Raw genomic sequence first — 24,960 nt, 5'->3', positions numbered from 1 at the left:
AACCCTAGAAAGTATGGGTCCCACCCCAAAACCTGATGATGTATGGCATAAATTTGAACCCGACCCCAAGGTTGATCGGGGACATCAAGATCCCATTGTTTTCTAACAGAAAATGGGGCCCATAGAATTTTATAATCAGGCTGATATCTGTGTTTTCCGTTCATCCAGTTATCTGAGACCTCATCAACAAGTTGGATAACAAATAAGATTATGGTGGGGGGTCCCAGGGCATGGGCCCACAAAAGTTATGGATCATGCTGGCATACTTTCCCTTCTTCTAGATCTGAGTGACCTAATGAACAGATGACATAAAAATATCACAGTGGACCCCACAAGTTGGGGTGCACGCTATCTTGTGGGCCCCTATATCAGGGATAGAAACGGAGAGAGAGAGAGAGAGATCGCATCTATGCTGGGCCCTTGCCACTATGGGGCCCACCGCATACATACACTAACAATAGGTGGGGTGTGGCATGGATTTGAACCCGACCACCAGGTTGACAGGGGATGTTCGGATCGCACTTTGTCTCACATCGTGGCCAACTTTGTGGGCCCCTATATTTCAAAGAGATAAAGGGAGAGAGAGAGATGCATGGATAGAAACAAAGGGGAGAGATAGAGAGAGAGAGATCGTGTCAGTGGTGGGCCCACGCTACCATGGTGCCCACGGCATACATACACTAACGATAAGGTGGGGTGTCCCCAATGGCATGGATTTGAACCCGACCCCCAGGTTGATAGTGGATGTCCAGATCCCACAGTTTTCTAACAAAAAAAGGGGACCACAGAATTTGAGAATTAAGTTGATATTAGTGTATTCCGTTCATCCAGGTATGTGAGACCTCATCAACAAGTTCGTTAACAAATAACATTACGATGGGCCCTCACGGCATGGAACCACATAATAACAAATAACATTTCGTGGGCCTACACGGCGTGAGCCTACAAAAGGTCCGGATCATGCTGACATAAGTACTTTCCTTCTTCTAGATCTGAGTGACCTAATGAACAGTTCAGATGACATAAAAATAACAGGGTGGGCCCGCATGGTGAGGCGCACACTGTCTCACATTGTGGCCCACTTTGTGGGCCTTTATATTTCAGAGAGAGAGAGAGAGAGAGAGAGAGAGAGGGAGATCGTGTCAGTGGTGGGCCCTTGCCACTGTGGGGCCCACCGCATACATACACTAATGAAAAGGTGGGGTGTCCCCGATGGCATGGATTTGAACCCAACCCCCAGGTTGATAAGGGGATGTCCAAATCCCACAGTTTTCTAACAAAAATAGGGGCCCATAGAATTTGAGAATCAAGTTGATATCAGTATATTTTGTTCATCCAGGTATGTAAGACCTCATCAACAAGTTCGTTAACAGATAACATTACGATGGGCCCTCACAGCGTGGACCCACATAATAACAAATAACATACGGTAGGCCCACACGATGTGAGCCTACAGAAGATCTGGATCATGCTGACATATGTACTTTCCCTGACATATGTACTTTCCCTTCTTCCAGATCTGAGCAACCTAATGAATAGGTCAGATGGCATAAAAATATTAGGGTGGCGCACACGCTGTATCACATCGTGGCCCACTTTGTGGCGCCCTATATTTCAGAGAGAGAGAGAGGCAAGGATAGAAAAAGAGGGAGAGAGAGAGAGAGAGAGAGAGAGAGGCAAGGATAGAAAAAGAGGGAGAGAGAGAGATCGAGTCAGAGGTGGGCCCTCCCCCTCCCCACTATGGGGCCCACAACATAAATGCACTAACAATAAGATGAGGTGTCCCCACTGTCCACATTGGACAGTATGGTCCCGCCCCAAAACCTAATGTATGGCCTGGATTTGAAACAGACCCCCAGGGTGACAGGGATGTCCAGATCCCACAGTTTTCTGACAAAATTTGGGGCCCATAGAATTTGAGAATCAAGTTAATATCTATGTTTTCCATTCATCCAGGTATGTGAGGACCGATAACAAATAAAATTACGATGGGTCCCCACGATGTGGGCCAATGGAAGTTCTTGATCATGCTAACCTAATGAATAGGTCAGATGACATAAAAATATCATGGTGGACCCCACAAGGTGGGGTGCATGTTGTCTCACATCGTGGCCCATTTTGTGGGCCCCTATATTTCAGAGAAAGAAGGGCGGTGATTGAAACACGGAGAGAGAGAGAGAGAGAGAGAGAGAGAGCGTCAGTGGTGGGGCCTCGCAAATATGAGGCCCACAGCACGCATCAAGCTAATGCGTTTTCCATTCATCCACGTATGTGAGACCTCTTCAACAAGTTGGATAACAAATAACATTATGGTGGGGGCCCAGGGTGTGGGCCCACAAAAGTTATGGATCGTGCTAACATAATTTCCCTTCTTCCAAATCTGAGTGACTAATGAACAAATGACATAAAAAGATCACGGTGGACCCCACAAGTTGGGGTGCACGCTGTCTCACATCTTGGCCCACTTTGTGGGCCCCTATATTTCAAAGAAGAGAGAGGCAGGGATAGAAATAGAGGGGAGAGAGAGAGAGAGAGAGAGAGAGAGAGAGAGAGAGAGAGATCACATCAGTGGCAGGCCCTCACCACTAGGGGCCACCGCATACATACACTAACAATAAGGTGGGGTGTCCCCAATGGCATGAATTTGAACCCGACGCCCAGGTTGACAGGGGATATCTAGATCCCATAGTTTTCTAACAAAAATAGGGGCCCACAAACTTTGAGAATCAAGTTGGTATTAGCGTATTCAGTTCATCCAGGCATGTGAAACCTCATCAACAAGTTCCTTAACAAATAACATTACAATGGGCCCTCACAGCGTAGAACCACATAATAACAAATAACATTACGGTGGGCCAACACGGCGTGAGCCTAAAGATGGTCTGGATCATGCTGACATATGAACTTTCCCTTCTTCCAGATCTGAGTGACCTAATGAACAGTTCAAATGACATAAAATATCAGGGTGGGCCCACAAGGTGGGGTACACACTGTCTCACATTGTATTTCAAAGAGAGAGAGGCAAGGATAGAAACAAAGGGAGAGAGAGAGAGAGAGAGAGAGAGAGAGAGATCACGTCAGTGGTGGGCCCTCGCGACTATGGGGCCCACCACAGACATACACTAATAATAAGGTGGGGTGTCACCACTATCCACGTTGGAGAGTATTGGTCCCGCCTCAAAACCTGATGTGTGGCATAAATTTGAACCAGACCCCTAGGTTAACAGGGGATGCAGAGATCCCACAGTTTTCTAATAAAATTTGGGGCCCACAGAATTTGAGAATCAAGTTAATATCTGTGTTTTCCGTTCATCCAAGTATGTGAGACCATTAACAAATAAAATTATGGTATGCCCCCACGGCTTGGGCCCGCAGAAGTTCTTGATCATGCTGACATATGAAATCTCTTCTTCCAGATCTGAGTTACCTGATGAATAGGTCAGACAGATGACATAAAAATATCACGGTGGACCCCACAAGTGGGGTGCATGCTGTCTCACATCATGTCATGGCCCACTTTGTGGGCTCCTATATTTCAGATAAAGAGCTCAGGCAGGGATTGAAACAGAGAGAGAGAGAGAGAGAGAGAGAGAGAGAGAGAGATTCTGTGTTGAAGTATGAAGATCAGCTACGCAGGTTAATCTTAAAAGTTTCAATTGAAGTATGAATATCTGCAGGACCAATAAAAGTTTCATAACCAGAAAAGCCTGTATTGATTGATCTACAAATGAGCATACTGACCATAAAACTGAAAATAAAATCAGCTTACCCAAAATAGAATATACATTAGTTAACCATTATTGTGTCAGTTTATGTTATAGACTCAGTTTACATCAAACAGAATCAGCATATTAGATCATCACAATCCATTCGACTATTAAAAAATTTAATTGTGCCTATCTTTTGATTATTTTGGAAAGGCAAACTATTTATTGCATATTTTTAAAAAGACAAACTTGCATCAGCCATCTAATCCTTAAAGAAAGAAAATATCACGACTCATTTTTAGCCTCTCCCCCTTTCTCTGTTAATTTGAGAAAATATTAGCTTTAGCTGGGAATGGGATAATGTTGTCATGCGAGTGTTTTCAATGCAAACCTCTGCCATGACAAGCCTCTTAAATCAGGGTGAAAGAGGAAGGTTGATGTCTGGTGGACAGTCGATCTTAAAACTTTTGCCAGTCTACGTGAAGTAAAGATTTTGGGGCTGTGGAGGAGACTTTATGGGCTTCCTTCACTAGAAGATCTATGTTCAAATAGCATGTGAGATTGGAAGGCCACATAAAGGCCATAATAGCAAGTGCCGAGGAAGCATGTCATATGCCAACCATTTCTATTGCTTGGACTTCTATCTAAGATATCGAAAACATTAAATAAATAAAATAAATAAATAAACTGAAGTTTTAGCAAGAACAGTCATTATGAAAGCATTGCCTTACAAAGAAACTGGAGAACATGTTAAAGATTTTCAAGCTAATGAAACCTTAACTAAAATACATGTGATTAATCCCAAGCCAACCCAAATTTGCTTAACCCCAGATGTGCGGTTGGGTCCTAACATCTGAATCTGCGAAACCTCAAACCGTACCAATCAAATGTCAGGACTGTTGATGGAGCTCAAAATGCAGAAACCCTCCTGTCAATATTGACAAGATTAGACTTTGAATCTTGTTCTAGTCTCGTTGATATTGACAGGAAAGTGTTTGGTCCCACATCATCCATTTGAATTTTACAAATATCTTCTTCAACAAAAGAAGTAATCATTACTCCTTTTTCTGCACTTTAAATGGCAAAAGCACAAGGTTATCTTCAGTAGCTGCAAACAAAACCAAAATCCCATACTGTTTGGTGCTTAGACTAAATGACAGTAACAACAGACCGCTTCATCTAAGCAATATTACTTGCTATTGATCTTCCAAAGATGACGTAATTCAACTTCTAAAAAGTTCAATACCCAATTGGAAACAAATTATTGGAACTCAAATGTATGCCAAATGCTCTAGATTCATGCTTTCACATAAGCATGCAAGTAATAGAAAATGCTTCACTGTTGTGGAAGTTCACCAACTAATAAACAGGGGATCATGTATATATGCATGTGTGTGTACACACCCACACGAGTGTGCACACACTCACATCCATATATACATGATCCCTTGTTTATGTATTAGAGAGAGCAACTAATTCCTTTTTTCTCAGCTAATTCTTTTTTTTTACTCCTCAGCTAATTCCTTTTTTGAAGTCCTTTTCCAAGAGGAGTTCAGATTCATATCATCATTCTTCCTATGCAACATCTACAAACAAAAAGGAAATTATAAATGAGTTAGCAAGTATAGGCATGGGTCTTTCAAGGTTAGCAACTCAACTAGACTATTAAAGCATACCCATTCAACTCTGCTGTAAATGATCTCAACAGTATTTCCTTGATAGAACTACTCAGCACCATTCAAGGCATCTAAACACATACTTGACCACTTGAATACAAGATTCCGTAAAATTATAATATTGGATAACAATGCAAGACTTCTTACTCGAGAAGACACCATTCATTGGTAGCAAATGTAGTGTTTTCATAAACATGCTCTGAAAATTATTTAATTTTTAAACATGGATCTTCTGCTTGAAAATAATTGGAGTGTGTGACATTTGACAATTTTCTTTTTTCCAACACGAAAAATCTCAAGAGATCTACAAAGAAACAACTACAACTTAATGAAAACAATCCATTCTATACGTCAATGATCTAAAAATCAAGCAGTACTTGCTACATCCATGTCCTCTGCCATTATCAAAGCAAACTTCATTATTGGATGCTTAGAATAACAAAGGTCACTGACATTTGACAATTTTCTTTTTTCCAACATGAAAAATCTCAAGAGATCTACAAAGAAACAACTACAACTTAATGAAAACAATCCATTCTATACGTCAATGATCTAAAAATCAAGCAGTACTTACTATATCAATGTCCTCTGCCATTATCAAAGCAAACTTCATTATTGGATGCTTAGAATAACAAAGGTCTCTTGCTCTAATCAATTTGTGGAAAAAAAAAAAAACTGCAGAAAACAATTGTTCCTTTTGCTTGATAGTGTAAATCCTCACTCGAAAACTAATAGACTACCACCATTACCAGTTTTAAAAAATGAGATTGGAGAATGCAGTGCTCTTTGATAAGAGCAGTTCGGCTTCTTCTTTTTTTTTCCTTATTCTATAAGAGAGAGAGAGAGAGAGAGAGAGAGAGAGAGAGAGAACAAGAACAAGAAGAAAGAGAGAAAAAGATTCAATGCATGACAATTTTGAATAAGAGAAAAAAGGCATGCTGCAGCTATAACAACCAGCTGTCTATGGAAAAGAAGTCGAGCATCAAAAGGACATATTTAGGGTCTCGTTGGATACCACCAAATAGGTTACATTTTCACTTAAGTCATTTAGTTTCTTTTTTCACTTCAATTAGTTTGGTAAGCATCATTGTAAAATTAACTTATGTGCCAAAAGATACTTACCTAAATAAGTTTTTTTTTTAAGCCTTTTAACTTGTTACTTTTCTACGTTTTAACTAGTAGAAAGGAGCACCAATACAGCGGAAATGCGTATTTGATTAGGAATAACTGCTAGCTGGGTAACTTTAAGTAGGTTCGGCCAGCCTTTAAACCACTTCTTCACATTAATAATGTATAGAAAATCTATTGTGATGAACAGAAATATGTTAGAGACATCAATAGTACCACGTCTTCATATTAATAAGGTGTGGAAAAACTATTGTGACGAACAGAAATATGTTAGATGTATCAATAATACGTATAAAATGGAAAAAAAAAAAAAAAAAGGTTTTCAACTAGACATTAAGATGACATTTTGACAGTGTTGTCTGAAGACGAATTCTTAGATGAAGTTACTCGCTACATTTTCACAATTATTCTCAATGAAAAATCTTAGTGTTGTCAATAAGAGAAGTTTTCCAGCAGTGCCTTACAGTAATTAAGGCAAAAGGGATCAATTCGATAAATATCTTGTAGTCCCTTTTTTTTTGTGGTGTGCACATCCAACACAAGTGGTCTCTATTCCAAGGTACGCATTTTAATATTTTCATGCCCACTTAACCATTTCCCACAAACGGAGCGTTTATTAGTGGTGTTTTCATATACACCAATTCTTTCGTGGATTACCACTCCTCGACGCTTGTTAGGATAAAGATTCAAGAACAAAAATGAATGCAATGTCTTTTGCTAAGGTCTTCTCATAGAGAAACTTCCAAAGGAGTTTAGAAAAAGTACCAATTTAGAACTAGACATATTTATGGTTAATTGGATAATAAAAATAACAACATTACGATGTGAAATAACCAAAGCTCCATTCGAGTTCCATAGTTTCAAAAGTAAGATACTCGCTAAGCTATCTTGAGAGATAAGATCTATGCAAACTATAGCATTTGAAAACACACCAGAAGTGTCAAAAGCTCCGACAATGCTGTTTCTTCTTCGGTTTGTGTCAGACAAGCAAAGACCATATAGATCAATTGCTTCGTGAAGTCGTAGTGTGAACAATTGTTGAAGATAACATATGATCATGAATGGGTGATCATAGTCATGATGCAGTAAGGTGACACTATCGAAGTTAGATTGCTCATGGGCTTACTTTCGAATGCTCGAATTTACAAAAAGAATAACCTTCATAAGAGTTTAGAGAAGTACCCTCATTATTTGAACTAGATGTCCCTCATTGGCTGGGGAAAAAAACACCATTGCGATGTGAAAAAACCAACAAACAATTGGATCCCATAGTTTCAAAAGTAAAATATTTTCTAAGCTCTCTTGAAAGTTAAGCTATATGTAAAGTCCAACATTTGAAAACACCCCATAAGAATCAAAGGCTCTAAACAGTGTTGGTTCTTCTCAATATTTGGTCGCAAAAACATCAAAAGCATGAGTGCATGAAAAAAAAAAAAAAAACATTTTAAATGGAAGAGAAAATAACCTTCATTCAAAAAATGAACAATTGCTTGTCAAGAGCATGATTGCCCCCATGTGCACAAATAGTTTACGCGGCAAAGTGACACCATCGAAGTTAGATTGGTTGCGGTCTTGATTCGAACTTGGAATCGAAAATATTTATTGATGAGATTTTAACGCACCATTAGTGAGGAGTTCAAAAAAGTACTCTTAGTAAATAGAAGCAATTACTAAGTGATAAAAGTTGTAGGATGATTTTAGCGCACCATTAGTGAGGAGTGATGACGAAAAGGATGTTAAGATTTCAAGAGTCTTCAGCTGAGATAAAGAACTTTCTGCAACACTCTTAAGCTCTTTCACTACAAATGAAACCTAAGGTCTTATAAAAAAGAATAACTTTCAAAGGAGTTCAGAAAAGCACCCTTATTATTAGAACCAGATGTCCTTCAAGTTAATTGGCCAAAAAAATAAGTATTAGAACCAGAGTTCAAAAAAGTACTCCTAGTGAATAGAAGCAATTACTAAGTGATAAAAGTTGTAGGATGATTTTAGCGCACCATTAGTGAGGAGTGATGACGAAAAGGATGTTAAGATTTCGAGAGTCTTCAGCTGAGATAAAGAACTTTCTGCAACACTCTTAAGCTCTTTCACTAAAATGAAACATAAGGTCTTATAAAAAAGAATAACTTTCAAAGGAGTTCGGAAAAGCACCCTTACTATTAGAACCAGATGTCCTTCAAGTTAATTAGCCAAAAAAATAATCATTATGGCAACAAACCATTGGATTCCATAGTTTCAAAAGTAAGACAATTTCTTAGCTCTCTTCAAGGTTAAGCTCTATGAAAAGTCCAACGTCTAAAAATACCCCGTTAAGCTCCCTTCATTTTCTTAGCTCCTTCAAGTCTTTTCTTTTCTCTCTTTTGTTCTCTTTCTTGCCCTTATAATTTTGATATAGCAATGATGAGAAACACCATACTTGTAAATTTGGGAATTTTTTTAAATAATGGCATGGTGTCCCTGCCCCTTTACAGCGAGACTATTCCCTACGAATGCACGGAATCACCCGCCAACCACGTGCATTGGGTAATCCATGGAGAGCAGAATCAAACTCGGGTCTGCTGGAAGCATGCCCACGATCAAAGCAGTACACCCAAGCTCATGACGAGTAATCCATAGGGAGGGGAATCGAACTCGTCTGTAGGTTGCAAAACCATGACCAAAGGAGTTTGCCCAATCTCGTGACACGTAATCCATGAGGGAAATCGAACTCGTGTCCGTAGGGAGCAAACACACGACCAAAGCCGTTTGCCCAAACTTGTGACAGGTTTTGGGATTTTTTTTATATGTAACAACAGGGTGTCCCTATCCCTGTAAGGTGAGTCTATTTCCCTGCGGATGCACGCATCACCTGCCAAGCACGTGCATCAGGTAATCAACAGCGAGGGGAATCGAACTCATGTCCGTGGGGAGCAAACCCATGACAAAAGTTATTTGCCCAAACTTGTGACCGTTATCCACGGGGAGGGGAATCGAACTTGTGTCTATGGGGAGCAAACCCACAACCAAAGCCATACCCAAACTTGTGACAGGTAATCCACAAGGGGAATCGAACTCGTGTCTGTAGGGAACAAACCCACGACCAAAGGCGTTTGCCCAATCTCGTGACAGGTAATCCACGAGGAGGGAAATAGAACTCATATCTATGGGGAGCAAACCTAAGACCAAAGTTGTTCACCCAAACTCGTGATGGGTAATCAACGAGGAAGGGAATTGAACTCCTGTCTATGGGGACAAAATCCACAACCAAAGCTCCCGAACTCGTGACTGGGTAATCCATGGAGAGGGGAATCTTACTCATGTCTGAGGGGAGCAAACCCACGACCAAAGTCATTCTCACCCAAACTCGTGACGGGTTTAAGGAAGTTTTTGTAATAACAACAGGGTATCCTCAACCCTTTAAAGAGAGACCAATCCCTGTGGATGCACGTAACTATTGAGTGTGAAATATTGCATATTCCCCCGATTTATACCTTGGTGTTATAAACATGATAGTGCTTAATCGATCTAATTATGCATGTTTTCATGTGCGAGGTGCTTTCGAGAGCTTAAGGTGAAATCGATGCCAAAAAGAAAATTTATGCTCAAAAGATTATCAAATGAAGATTTAGAGATTTAGAAGTCATTAATGAAGAATTCGCATGCCAAAGATCCAAGGAAACCAAGTGAGGAATGAAGAGAATCGAAGATTTGAAGTGAAGAAAAAGAAAAGAAATCCTGAAAATTGTCCTTAAAAAATATATTCTTGAAAATTGTCCTGAAAAAAACATATTCTGAAACTCTAAGTCTAAAAAATGAATGTTTTGGAAGTCTATTTGGGGAAACCGCGCAGAGTGCGTAAATTTGAGGCAGTTTCTAGATTTTTCCAACTCAGTACGAAAGTTGGAGTTCCACAAGGGTTGAGCAGCTGCCAAAGAGTTTTTCTTCTTCCCTAGTTTATTTTTCATGCTTTGTTTAAGAGGTTTCAATCATGTCTATGGTTGGCTAAATGTTCACTCCCCAAGTATAGGGTTGTGATGTAGTAATAAACTCGGTGAGACCGAGGTCGAATCCTAAGGGACCGGAACCTGTACGTAATCTGAAACTAAATATAACTAGAACTAGACTAAGATGAAATCTAAATCAAATGTAATTGAAGGAATAATGATGAAATATTAACTAAAATATGAGAAATTCAAAGGTAGGAAACTAGGGAGCCGAGGATCCACTTGTAGCAATTGGGAAGTTACCTAGCAATGATTCAAGAACACAACTGGAATCAGAGTCCTATCCTATCCAATTGGTAAGAAGAGATTTGTCAGATCTCTGAACGTCTCATGAATCTAATCATCAACAGATACAATTGGTGCAGATTTGGAAGTGATTCCGTCACCTAACCACGCCCAGGAGACTATGGCAAACAACAACAATTTACCAATCTCACGGCCAATCATGAGAGAATTGCGAAAGTTAGGAACGGTTCCGTCACCCAACCACGCCCAGGAGACAATGGTGAACAACAGGGCCTCCTAAGTTCACAATCTCATAATGAAAAGAACATACTCAAAGCTATTTGCAGATCTACTGTAATTTGAGTCACAATAAACCATTAAAAACTAACAGTATTCCTTAATAATCAAGCTAGAATCCATAAGAGTTCAATAACCATGAATCAAAGCAAAGCTACCATCCTAATCACGCTACAAGCTTCACCTCTTAGCCCTAGCTAAGAGGTTAGCTAACCACAGGCAAGATTAACTAATTCTTAAAAGAAAAGAAAAAAAAACAAAACTAAACAGAAAAAAAACCTAGAAAAAAAAAAAAAAAACTCTAAACTCCCTCTCTCCTGTGCTTCACGTCCCAAAACTTGTATGATCCCTCTCTCTCTCTCTTGTGCGTCCTCGTCCTCCTTTATAGGAAACTCCAGTCGGTGGTTGGATAGGTGGAGTCGGTGCGGACGTACGTAGCAAGTCAGTTTACACAACCGACTCTGGTTTGCAGCCAGCGAAAAACGCAAAAGAAACCTTGTGTTTGATCCCTTTTTGGGCCGGAGGAATGGCTGCTTTCGGAATCTGAGCCGTTCAGACTCCTTGGTGATGGACGGTCGGCCCCTGGGAAGCTTTTGGACGGTCCAGATGGACGGTCCGATCACCGCCATGATCGTGCAACGGATGGAAGTCCGGTCTTCTCTCGGACACGCGTATTCTTAACGCAAGGAGCTGCGCTGATGCTCGGTGGGGCCCACTTCAGCTGACATTTGAGAAATCCACGCCGTCCACCAGATTCCTCTCAAAAAACCAGTCAGGTATGGTCTATTTTGGCTCAAATTCGATGTGGCCCACAGGACTTGTGCTTCTACTGTTCGTCCTACGTTTGGATGGTTGAGATCCGATCTCTGCTGTCTTTTGAAACTCCGCCACCTAGGCTTGAGTGAGAGGGGCCGTGCAAGTCTTATGGACAGTCCGGATTGGTCCGTCGAATCATGGTGGTGGCCCACAAGAAAGGGCCGCAAGCTCTGTTTCGAGTGTTCACAGAGGCGGGAGAGAAGGATTCAAATCCATTTAGAAAGAATCGGTCAAAGCTCTGTTGCCGATTCCTCTGATTTGATGCTCATCCAATGCACGTGTGTTGTGTACACGCACCATGTAAGGTGGGTCCCACCTTGAGGTATATCAGACATCCGCTCTGACCATCTGTTATGCCATCTAATTTAAACGGTTGAGACCAAAATTGAAGCATGTCTAGATATCAAGTGGGCCTCAGATCAGTGTTTTGTGGGCTGATTTGCCCGTTGGGAAACTTCCACAAGGATCCAACGGCTGAATTTCGATGTGTACGGTTAATTTATGGTCCTCAGTCCATGTATGAATTTTCAAGCCGAACGGATGGTGAAAACCTTGTGATCTTGCATTCTGGTTGACTTTCAGGCCACTTAAGCTTTAGTTTCTCAATTTCCTTAGATCTCTGGCGTGCAAATCCGTTGATCTTGTTCCTCTGGAGTCCGCCCCTTACCTTGGTGACTTTTGAGTGTTAATTTCATGCTTTTAGCACCCTGTTTTAGTTCAAGCTCCTAAACACACCTTGCAGCATAAACACAATTAAATTGGGTCATTAAACAGTACCATGTTCGTAAATCCAGGCAATAACTATGGTCTGATATGCAATATTTGACCCTCAACACTAAACCTCTTAGATAGGGCTAAGAGGTGAAGCTTTTAGTATGTTTGAATGATTATCTTGCTTTGATTCTTGTTCTCATTGAATCTTATTGATTTTTAGTTTGATATTAAAAGAATATATTCAGTTTTCTATGATTTATTGTGACTTAAATTACAATAGATGTTGTGATAGCTTTGGATATCTTCTTTTCCTGTTTTGAGATTATGAGATTAGTAAATCTTGTTGTTCACCATTGTCTCCTGGGCATGGTATGTGATGGAATCCCTTCCAATCATCACAATTCTCCTCCTTTGAAAATTAGGTCAATGAAAAGTTCAGATTTGATTTAAATTGCTTCATCTTCCAATTGGATAGGATGTGACTCCAATTCCAATTGTGTTCCTTGAACCAAGTAAGGTAACATCTTGATAGCTACAAGTGGATCCTTAGCACCCTAGTTCTCACCTTTAAATTCATAAGTTTTAATCAACATTTTTCACCATTACTCTAAATTATACAGATTTCAATTTAGATCTTTTTCTAGTTCTAATTCTAATTATTTTCAGAATACGTACAAATTTAGTCCCTGTGGATTCGACCTCGGTCTTACCGAGTTATTACTACATCGCAACCCTACACTTGGGGTTGTGAACAGTAACCACTTGCCAACCACATGCATTGGGTAATCCACAGGGAGGGAATCAACCTCAGTTGTTAAGTGTCACGAGCTTACGCATATAGGGGCAAGATCAAGCTTGAAAGGAATGGATGGGCACAAGCTTAAGATGTGAAGATTAAAAATAATCCTTGATAAACCACATACATCGAGTAATCCACGAGGAAGGGAGTCGAACTCGTGTCTGTGGGGAGCAAACCCACGACCAAAGGTATTCGCCTAAACTCATAATGGGAAATCCACAGAACGGGAATTGAACTCGTGTCCGTGGGGAGCAAACCCACAACCAAAGCCATTCAACTAAACTCATGACTGGTAATCCACGAAGAGGGGAATCGAAGTCGTGTCTGTGGGAAGCAAACACACGACCAAAGCCATTCTCCTAAACTCATGACCGATTTTGGGAAGTTTTTTATATAATGACAGGTGTCCCCACCCTTTAAGGTGTGACCATTCCCTGCAGATACATACAATCACCCACCAAGTGCATCGGGTAATTCACGGGGAGGGAATCAAACTTATGCCTATGAGGAGCAAACCCACGACCAAAGCCATTCACCCAAACTCGTGATGTCTAATCCATGGGGAGGAGAATCTTACTTGTCTCTATGGGGAGCAAACCCATGACCAAAGCCATTCGGACAAACTCATGACAAGTAATCCACAGGGAGGGGAATCGAATTCAAGTCTGTGGGGAGCAAGTTGTTCTCTCAAAATCATGACGGGTTTTAGGAAGTGAAACCTTACATCTTTCAAAGATCCAAGTAAAAGGAGAAAAAAAAATGTTTGGGATAGGCTCATCGTTGAGTATGGATTTGACTATCCTTTTATTGGAGGTGATTGATATTCAACATTTAGTGAAGTTTTGTATTGTGTGTTGAGGATGTAATTAGCTATATGTGTAAACTATCAAACCCTACTAAGATCAAGAGTATCCTAGGAAAGACCCTTAGCATGAAGATTGGTTAGCCTCGAACAAAACAATCATTCATAAGTGGTAATTTCAAATAATGTATTTATTAGAGACCAGAAAGTTAATCTGTATATGGAGTTTTATTGATTGACAAAAGGTCATTCCAACAAAAAATTTGGGGCATTATTTAGTTTTCACATACTTGAAATCTTGCTCAATAATAGGCCCAATCAAATGAACGATTTGAATCACTTGGAATGGCCCAACCATATCAAATACTCATATGGGTGAAAATGTTCCTAATCAATATTAATTATTGGATCATTGACAACAAGCCCTACCATATTAATTGGATCACTGAAAATAGGCTCTACCTTCTTTTATAATGATAATAGGCACCCTACAATATTAATGATTTGGATAACAAGATGTAATCCCAATCATTAAGAAAGGCTCAGATAATTAAAATGAGTCCAATCATATAAATAATTTGGACAATTAAAATAGACCCAATCATATGATCAATTTGTAGCATTCCAAATGGGCTGGGAAGTATTAACAAATTGGATAATTGAAAATGGTCCACCGTGGATGATTCATGTACTAGTCTCTTACATTTGGAAAATTACAATTCAACATCTACCTTGGGATGTATCACGTCAACCAATTAGATTGCTAAAAACGGTTTTGGGTTGGTTCTAATTTTAACATTTTTTTAGTTGGGTCCGCTTAATTTCAACAGTTTCTAAAATTTTCCCTTATTTTCCCAATATTTTTTGAAGATTTTTTCTGTGAAAAGTTTTTTACCAATACAGGTTTTGTATGTTCAATACGCCACATATCTTATCATTTTTGGGATTGGCTGATACTTATAGAAAAACAGTTACTCAAAACCTCATACTTAAACAAAGGGATCTATACAAGGAAGCGGATTTCATCAATCTCTTAGAATTATTTTAGAACTTCTGTGAATTTAGCTTTTAACATTCACCAAGTAAGAATCCATCATCCTTCGCAATATTAGACTATAAATAATTAACAAAATGAGAGGGAAAAAGTGTAGTAACAAGCTCTTCCAATAATGCTTCTAAAGCTGAAAGATAGAATCTATTGACCATCTCTGCCTTTATTACAAGTCAACTTCCTCTACTTGGTGCTCCTCAATCTTTCTCGGCATTTTTTAGCTTGAGTGGGGGTTGTTCAAATAGCGGAGAAAACTAAGATATCCTTGGTTAATTGGAATGGGTCAACGAAGAGTTCAAAGGAACACCCAAATAAAACCTCATCCATGACTGGAGAGAGTGATCGATGTCTTCTTGCAACCACCTTCTTGTGTCGTTGTCTAGAATCCTCCATAAGGTTGGTGGAAACTTGTATGGATAGTAGCTTGTTTAGTAATCCAAGGCCATCCAGAGTCAGAGTTGTTAGAGATGATCAACGCATGATTAAATTTACTTTTTTTTGGGTTGATGTGTGTTAGCTCCTCAAATAGAGGAAAGTTGTTGGCATCAAATAAGTACAAAGATATTTTATTCTAGGATGGGTAGATACAAGTCCTAGGTGGAGGTTAACTCTAGCAATATGATAAGTTGGATCTAGTTTTTATCCTTAATAGTATTAAACTAGGCACTATCTATTTGGATATTACTTTTTTCACAAGTCCTTTGACTAATATGGTCAATTCACTAGCTAAGGGAAGACTTTATAGGTCTTCTCTCTGTATTAGGGACTCTTATCCATTGCCTTCCTAGACTCTTATATATTTTCAACCTTAGGGCTTCTTTAATAATTTTTAGCTTGAACAGTAATGATAATTTTATTAGACTGAAGGAAAAAATGCAAAAAGGAAAGCGGATGGCAAGGTGCCTTAAAATCTATTCAAATTGGCATTCCAATATTTAGACAATGCAAGTTTATGTCTTCCATCTCCATTGGAGGTTCAATATCTTTTCTAATCAATTGATCACTCAGTTTATCTTATCTAATGCAAATTTGCATGGTGTCCTCTCCATAGTACTAAAGCCCATGGTCATATATCCAACATACAAAATTTCACCAATCAAATGGCTAGGGCGTATTGTTCGATGGAACAGAGTTCCTCTCCATCACCCATACAGAGCAAAACCCAATAGCCAAACAACTTGGGACTGGAATCTACTATAATAACTATTGTACGGAATAAGTAAAAAAACAATCAAATGGCTAGGGTGTATTGTTCGATGGAACAGAGTTCCTCTCCATCACACATACAGAGTGAAACCCAATAGACAAATAACTAAGGACTGGAATTTACTACAACAATTGTTGTACGCAATAAGTAAAAAAGCAAACCCTTTGGCCCACCATGTTGTGAGTGTAACATCCACTCCATCGATGAAGTGCTGTCTCATTCTCACCATACATATCCAAACTAGCCCAACTATCCAACAATCATGTGGATGGATTGGATGTCACACGCAGAATAAGGTGGCGTCACACACAAGTGTTTCATAGGAATCCCATCCAACAATCAAAATAACTGTTAGATGGGCCCACGTGTGTGAAACATTGGCCCCAGAAGAAATCAACACCAACAATTCATGCTAATCATTGCACAATGCAAATCTATAATCATATTTAACCCATCAAAAGAACCAAACGGAAAAAAGCATTCATGATTCAAACAATTCCAGCATACAAATACCATTTTTATGTTATCTATCAATCGAAAGAAAAGCCTTCCAAAGTAATTTTGAGTGGAAAGATCGTCATGCCCATACCTGTGCTTCACTTCGCAACCATTGGAGTTGGAGGTGCCAAAAACAATTTGATTTTTCAAGAGCTTCTCTTTAGCATTGTTGTTGTAGATGTTGTTGCAGTTCTCAAACTGAACAAATGAGGTTCCAAGCATCATTTAGAATGAGATTGAAGGCATTTAACAAGCTGTAAATCTATAAAGAAGATACATAATAATCAGAAGAACAATGAAAAAATTAGCAATTGAGAGAAAAGAAAAGGCAATAAAGAAATCAAGAATGGGGATTCTATAATTCCGTAGCAAGGGAAAAGCATTTTTTTCTTTGTGTGAGGATGGGAAAATCAAAAGCTAAAGATAGACAGGAGAAGATGAAATGAGGGGAAGAGGATCTGTACCAGCAGGGAAAAAAAAAAAAAAAAAAATTTCTTCTGTTCAAAATTCAAATAAAGAAGTTGAAAATTGGATCAAAGAGGAGTCTTCTTTAATCCATTGGAATTTGGCAAATTGACAACATCTTTGAACAATTTTGTTTAAAGACCGCTTGAAAACCGTTGAATTCTTTGGGGAAATTAATTTAAAAGAAAATTTCAAGATGGAAACATGCAGGTGGATTGAAAAAGGAAAAAAATATTACGGAAAAATCGGTCAATAGCACAGACAAAAGTGAAAAATGAAAAATCAGGGCGATCGGAGCACTCAAGACTAATAATTTCCTTAAATGCACGAGATGTTACTTGTGCTACCAAAAGACGGAGATTTTTAAGGATTAGGACCAGATGGGAAATTACTTGTAGCAACACAACTCAAATTCTAAAATAAAGAGACAGTTGTATAGGTGGTCTGACTCAGACCGGTTCTAACCTAAACCAATATGAATCTAACAATACCAAGTTATATTGGACGATACTTTGAACCATGGGCATGCTTCCATGGCCCATGCCAACTTCCAACTTTGAAAAGAAACAAGTATGTAGAAATAAGTGGACTGAAATGTAGCAAGCTTCCTATGAGGTATGAGTCGTACTGGATGATACTTTGAACCATGGGCATGCTTCCATGGCCCATGCCAACTTCCAACATTGAAAATAAACAAGTATGTAGAAATAACTGGACTGAAATGTAGCAAGCTTCCTATGAGGTATGAGTCGAAAGACTGGCAATGAAGGCTCCACAAAGGAAAGAAATGATTGAATCATTCATAACAAATTTCAAATTAGAAAATCAAATTTCCTCACTGCAGATCTCTAAAGGAAGGAAATAAAAAAGAACGAAAAAAAGAAAAAATAAATAAGAGAAGAGACCCATTCCCTAATTTCCACACCGTCCATCCATTTTTTGGATCATTTTAGAACATGTTCCCAAAAATGAGACAGATCCAAATCGCTGGTGAACCACACCAAAGGAAACTGTGGTGATTGAATGCCAGCAATTAAATAAATAAGGCCCACTGTAATGTTTATTTACCATCCAACATGTTAATTAGGTCATATAGACCTAACCAAAGGGTGTAGATAAATAATATACATCATAGTGGGCCCCATGGAGTTCACACCATGGTAAAGGGTGCTGAGCTCTCAGTGCACTATCTGAGTCCGGTCAATAAAAATCTTTTAGGAAAATTTAGGGTAATTGTGTAGTAAGGGTGGGATCCAACATTACATACGTTCAAAATCCTCTCCAACCAGCAGGTTAAGTAACCCAATTTTAGCCATAAGGGTGAAAAACCAGATCCATTCATGATTCAAGTGTACCACACGATTGGAAATAATGTATAGGCGACACTCACCCTCCAAACTCTTTTCCTTGGTGTGGCCCAATTGAATCAGTTATTGGGTTGATATTTGGGCCTTGAGCCTAATATGGGAAGAAGCTCCTGGCAATCGGGGTAGATTTCAAATAAAAATCATGGTGGTGACCACTTAAACCATCGTTTGTTTAAGAAAGCACTTTGGGCTCTCCTTGGGTCTGGTTCACGTTAGACCACTACTCTATTCTTTAAAGAAATGAGGTTTCCTAAGCCACTCATGTGTAAGAGAGCCCCATGTGTTTAAGTAGGACGTGTGATCTAATCCATGCATCATATGGGATCAACCACCTAAATGAGGTTTCCTAAGCCACTGATGTGTAAGAGAGCCCCATGTGTTTAAGTAGGACGTGTGATCTAATCCATGCATCATATGGGATCAACCACCTAAATGAGGTTTCCTAAGCCACTGATGTGTAAGAGAGCCCCATCTGTTGAGTAGGACATGTGTGATCTAATCCATGCATCTTATGGGATCAACCACCCAAATGCTCTTATTTGTCCCAAATTCAACTCTAAACCCAAACTCAATTGGATCTAAGCTTGGGCCTTTAAGAAGTAGACCTAGGCTTGAAGGGAACTCAGCCTAGGAAGACCATAACTAGGTTGGCCCCTTACGGGTACTATAGGAGCCAACCGGAATCTGATGAGTTAACAGCCCTACTAATATGCATTTTGCTGCATTAAAAGTTTTCGGCATGCATTTCACTAATTATTGTCTAACAATCAACACTACTTATCCAATTGAACACTATTTCATCCCTGATGAGTTGACAGCCTACTAATATGCATTTTGCTGCATTAAAAGTTATATGTTGTTCCCTTCCACAATATGCATTTCACTAACTATTGTCTAAAAATCAAGACTATTGATCGAATTGGACACTGTGGATGACATATATTCCGAATTTTCAGATGTCGAACAACCTTAACGAAAGGTTGTTTGGTGCATGATCCTTGTAAATGTGGGATGCAACAAGTTGAGTCAATGGGTTAAGATAGACTAGGTCGAAGCAACGGCCCAATTTTAATTGGGCCCAAAATTCAAAGAACACCAATAACAGCTTCATGCGCAGAAGATCCACCCCATCCACCACATTTTTAGCCTTGACCTTAAAAAAAAAAGGGGCTAAGCCACAATATGAGAACAGTGTAAAGTCATCCTTAAAACCACTATATTCACGTTGTGTGGCTCTCCTAAGTTTTGGAACAACATGATTCGAAGGGGTGTTCCTATGCCATAGTGAATGAGGTGCATTAAATGAATGGATTAGATGGCGGATAACCACCATGATGAGCCCGACAAAGCAAAGGATGGGCATCCCTTTCACAACTGTTCCCTAAGGTATGGCCAACTTGTGTTTTGGATCGACTTGATTTTTGCATCCCAGGTAAGGGAGACCCAAGAGCCATACCAACATTAGGTAGCACACATAATGGATAGGATGGTTCTCTTGCATATTCCCCATAGTCAAGCAAACCTCAAAATCAAGTTGATAGAAGATTGATAGGCCTTGTATTACAAGCTATACTGGACTTGTATTGGGCTAGGACCAAATCCCCACCAACTCTGTAAGTGTGATTGATGATTGATCTAATGGTCCTATCATATACGGGTATGCACAAAAACCATCTTTGAATGAGTGATCAGAGTCAATGGAGTCGCATACAAGTTGGGCCCACCACACGGGTCACGATAGGATCGGTAGGGCTATCGATGGGTTCCCGATGAACACTGCATGATGTTAATGAGTTCGGTATAAGAATTTTATAAGGTAAGCCTAATTGATCAACGCTCTGGATCGCCCTAAGGGTTGGATTGTGTGATCGGGAGAAACAGTGGAACCCACTCAGTAGTGATTCATCAAAAATCATGTAACGGGTTGTGCGCTACAACTGTGACACACGCACAGTTTTCTAGTTGGACTAGGATTGACAAATTCGTGTGAACCCTAAAGGGAGAGGAGTTTTGATGGGTTTCCAACTCCTTAATCCTCTAAAATACTTGAGCAAGGTTGGGTCCCAAGCCTACGCACATTGAAGCTTCTATTCCCATCTTGGTGCTTCTCTAAAGAGTATAAGGTGCAGAAGACCGCGACATCAAGGTTACAGAGATGACATCCCAATTAGGTACGTCATTTATTCAGGTTATTTGATCTCCTACTTGATGTATAGCACAGTCCTTTGCAATTATGCATATTACAGTTTACAATCAGGTCTAATAAATTGAACCCGATAAGAGATCAGGTCTCGGGATCGAGTCTTATCTTTTGGACTTGGTTAAAAATCTAGCCTAGTTAAGTACAGGTAAGGTCCATTTAATTGACTTAGTTAAATTTGGGTCTAGTTTGATGTAGCTCATGTCTATAAAATTATATACATTTGATATGCTGCAACTATTCTAGTAAAGAAACATATTCCATACACATGCAAAAGACCCTATCTACATAACATGCATGTGTCAAAGGGACACATGTGTGTGTGATCTAATCCAACCATAGTGTAGGGCCAACCAAATGCTCCTAATTGTCCACAACCCAACTCAAACTTAGATCCAAAACCCCATAGGTACTCAATTGTTATCTTCGGTCTAGTTTGGTCTAGCTCGTGTTTATAAAATTATATACATTTGATACGCTACAATTATTCTAGTAAAGAAACGTATTCCATGCACATATAAGAGAACCTGTCTACACAACATGCATGTGTCAAAGTGACACGTGTGTGATCTAATCCATCCATAGTGTAGGGCCAACCAAATGCTCCTAATCGTCCCCAACCCAACTCAAACTTAGATCCAAAAACCCAATAGGTACTCAATCAGTGTCTCAACCGTAAATAGATCCAGGTCCGGCTATCTAAGATCCAGACCTAGACCTGGCTAGCCTAGGTTTCGGTATTAACCTGACCCATTGACAACTTGGGTCAAGTTTAGGCTGGATATATAAATTAAAATTGATTGCCACCAATTATGGTGGCTATCAATTTTGATGGTAAAAAAAAGAAGGGGGGGGGGGGGGGGCCGCGGGGCGGCAATGGAGGAAGGTGTAGTGGAGCATAAATTTTGGTTTATTTTTCATCTCACGTTATCCAGATTATCACAAGTAGTGGATTGGGTGGTTAACTATTTCTTGTTATTTAAAAGGAAAAAAAAAACCACATGTAATTTACTTTTTCTTGACTAAACTACTACATATTGTGGGCTTCCGGTGGGAGAAAACATAAAAATATTTGAATAATGAATTGAACCTAAGAGATCACAAACATTTACTGATTTTGACTGTGTACCTAGTGGATCACAAAGTGGATAGGCCATATCCCCATTAGAAAAAGGATTGGCTTGTGGCAGACATCATATCACTGGGCTTGTAAAAGGAATTGCTAGAAGAATAAGTCTACATTCAAGTTTAATCCTTCAAGACAAGACAAGACAACGAGAGTTATCAAGTTGTTTTTTTTATATCAATAGCCCATCCACATAGTGAGGCACCAGATCTACCACCCAAATAAAAACCATCATTTGGAAAAACTCAATGGGACGATCGTGGACAGGGAAATTTGTCCAATCAATGCAATTTTTGGCCTATAGCCCATCAACTTGGCTGAGGTATCAAATCAGCAGCCAGATCACTATGGCTGCCATGTGTGCCTTGATCAATGGCAATACCAAAATAGAAATGCTGAAATAGTACGCATTCAACTGAAAAAAGGTTGAAGATTAATGTAGCAAGGATCCTTCATTCTACCATGTTTTTAGGTGACTAGAGTATCAAATAACTCTCCTCTAGCTTGAAACAATGATAACAAACACTTGATTGTCCAATAAGTCTATGATTTTAATGGTCTTCATATGCATAATGTAAGCTACATCTGCCATTGATCATGAGCTACCCAGCATGCATTGGATGTCCAACCATGCATCCGTCAATTGGCTCTCAACATGCTATAGAGAGAGAGAGAGAGGAGCTCATGCACGACAGGTTGGGTGAGGAAAGGAAATTGTAAGAAATGGACGGACGATGATCGGGACATCACGCGCACACGCACACCTCCTACGCACGTACGCAAGGAGGAGGAGGGCCCCACCATTGATCTGGATCGATGACGATGTCCAAGGAAGGCCTCCTAATTAGAGGACTGCGTTTTGGTTTGTTGGAGTGGACCCGATAGTCGTGTGAATCCCACCATGGGTTCTCATGATCGTGGCCCACTATTCTAATTAATCTAGTACTTTGGGTTTTGCTTATTACTGTTATTAGGAATATCATGGACGGTTTAGATTGCTTTAATTAGTTATTATTTTTTATTACTTCGTCTCCAAGTAATAGGTTGCGTACATGACGCGAGTTTTGGGGTATAAGGTTTTATTATAAATAGGCACCCTTAGTAGTCTTTTATTTTTCAATGAAGATTAAATAAAATTTCTGCATTTTCCTCCTCTCTGAGTTGTGAAAGCCTAATTGGGTGCGAAACCCTCCCTTCTTCGAAGGGCTACTACCGTGGTGCGAAGCCACACCTATCCCGATTCGCCCCCACCTTCTTCCATCCATATTTCTCCTCCTACAATCATCTACGCTTCAAATTCATCCTCTATTGCAGCCGTTTTTCTCTCCACAGTAGATTTCCAGAATCTGGCCCTGCAGGAGGGCTGAAACTTCGGCGAAGCACCACGCACAAACCGTGCATCGGATCGAGCTAAAATTTGGGAGTTTTGGAGTCCACCCCTAGCCAATCTGGCCTTTTTCTGAATAGTGGGCCCCACAAACGTGCAGGCGGGATCACACGCATGTGAGTTTGAGCCATTTTTGTTGTCCACACATGCGGTACTTCTCTAGCTCGTCTCTCTCCTCTCTTTCACTCTTCTTTCACCCAAAATCCTTAATCCTAACCCTAAATTATCAAAATCCCTAATTTTATGCCCTTTCTTCAACCTTAGGGCTCTCCGAATTGAAATTTTTGAATCCCTTGGGTTGGGGGAATTTTTTCTGTGCATGTGTAAATGAATTTATCCTCCTTAAATTCTTGTTTGGTATGTAACTTTGATTGATCCGGCCCTAACATGTGTAGGCCTGGATCCACATAAGATTCCCCTTGATTGAGTGTTTGAACTTTTGAGTGGGATGTGGAATTTTGTGTAACTGTTTCTGAACTAGTGATCTAAAGCCTGAAAATCTTTCACATCAAACTTGAATTTCATGTCCTGCATCAAATTTGGTATCAGAGCACAAGGTTTTTTATAGGGGAATGCATTGCATGATTAGAGTTTAGTTTACTTGTGTCTATCATGCATTAAGTATCATCGTATAGAGCTGTTTAGAGGTCCATAATTTCTGATATAAGCTGCTGAATTTTCTGCTATCCAAAAATCCTCATATCTCTTTGCTGGATTTTCTGTTGACAGATTGTTTGGGTAGATAGGGTGCTGGAAATTGAGTAGTGTTGTGTCGTTTCCCACATATAAAGGCTTATAGGAGCATTTAGTCTCATCTAAGCGCATATAGTCATATTAGAAGGTCCTTAAGTTGAGTTAGTAGTTGTATGCCCACACATATGGGTCGTGGTTTTGGCTTATACCCTACACTAAACATGGAGCAATTGCAAAAGTCAATGAACAAGCTGAGCTAGCAGTTTGAGTCTTTGGGTAAGCGCTTGGAACAACGTATAGACCAACGCTTTGAGCAGTTTAATGTGCACATTACCCAACTAAAGACCTCCGTCGGGGCAAACTCCACCATTGGGGAAGATGCTAATCTCAGGCATGTGGTCAAGAGGATAGACCAAGGAATGGAGGTGGCCTAGGAATTGGTCATGGGCGCGCACCCGTTTACCAACCCCGCGAGGAACATCATGATCAATATGACCCAGATGCGCAACTCCTCAAGGGAGTTATAGTAGATGCCCCTACGTTTGATGGCCACTTGGACCCTAAAGCCTTTTTAGACTGGCTGGCGGATATGGAGCACTATTTTGAGTGGTATGACATGTCGGATGCTCGTCGAGTCCGATTCGCAAAGATGAAGTTTGTGGGCCAAGCAAAGAGGTTTTGGGCTATTGTAGAGCGAAAGAAAGAAAGAGCAAGGGAGCTCTCAATAGTCCATTGGGGAGAAAGAAACGCTTAAGGAGAAGTACCTCCCTTTCTCTTATTGCTTACGGTTGATTGAGGAATGGCAGTCTCTTCGACAAG

General features: G+C 39.8%; 1 long non-coding RNA gene across 2 annotated transcripts in view; it reads right to left on the bottom strand.

Moving 5' to 3' along the window:
• Positions 1–3,632: 3,632 nt before the first annotated feature.
• Positions 3,633–24,960, bottom strand: part of LOC131254843 (uncharacterized) — a 32,798-nt gene continuing 11,470 nt past the window's right edge. For both annotated transcript variants that reach the window (XR_009175963.1, XR_009175962.1), the window contains 2 exons: positions 16,995–17,101; positions 3,633–3,671 (listed from right to left, as the gene is read on the bottom strand). This is a non-coding gene — a long non-coding RNA (uncharacterized LOC131254843). The remainder of the gene's footprint in view (positions 3,672–16,994; positions 17,102–24,960) is intronic.

Source organism: Magnolia sinica, chromosome 9 (assembly GCF_029962835.1).
Source record: "Magnolia sinica isolate HGM2019 chromosome 9, MsV1, whole genome shotgun sequence".
In the NCBI taxonomy this organism is placed as follows: Eukaryota; Viridiplantae; Streptophyta; class Magnoliopsida; order Magnoliales; family Magnoliaceae; genus Magnolia; species Magnolia sinica.
The sequence above is the reverse complement of the archived record's forward strand: the minus strand, read 5'-3'. Positions and strand labels throughout refer to the sequence as shown.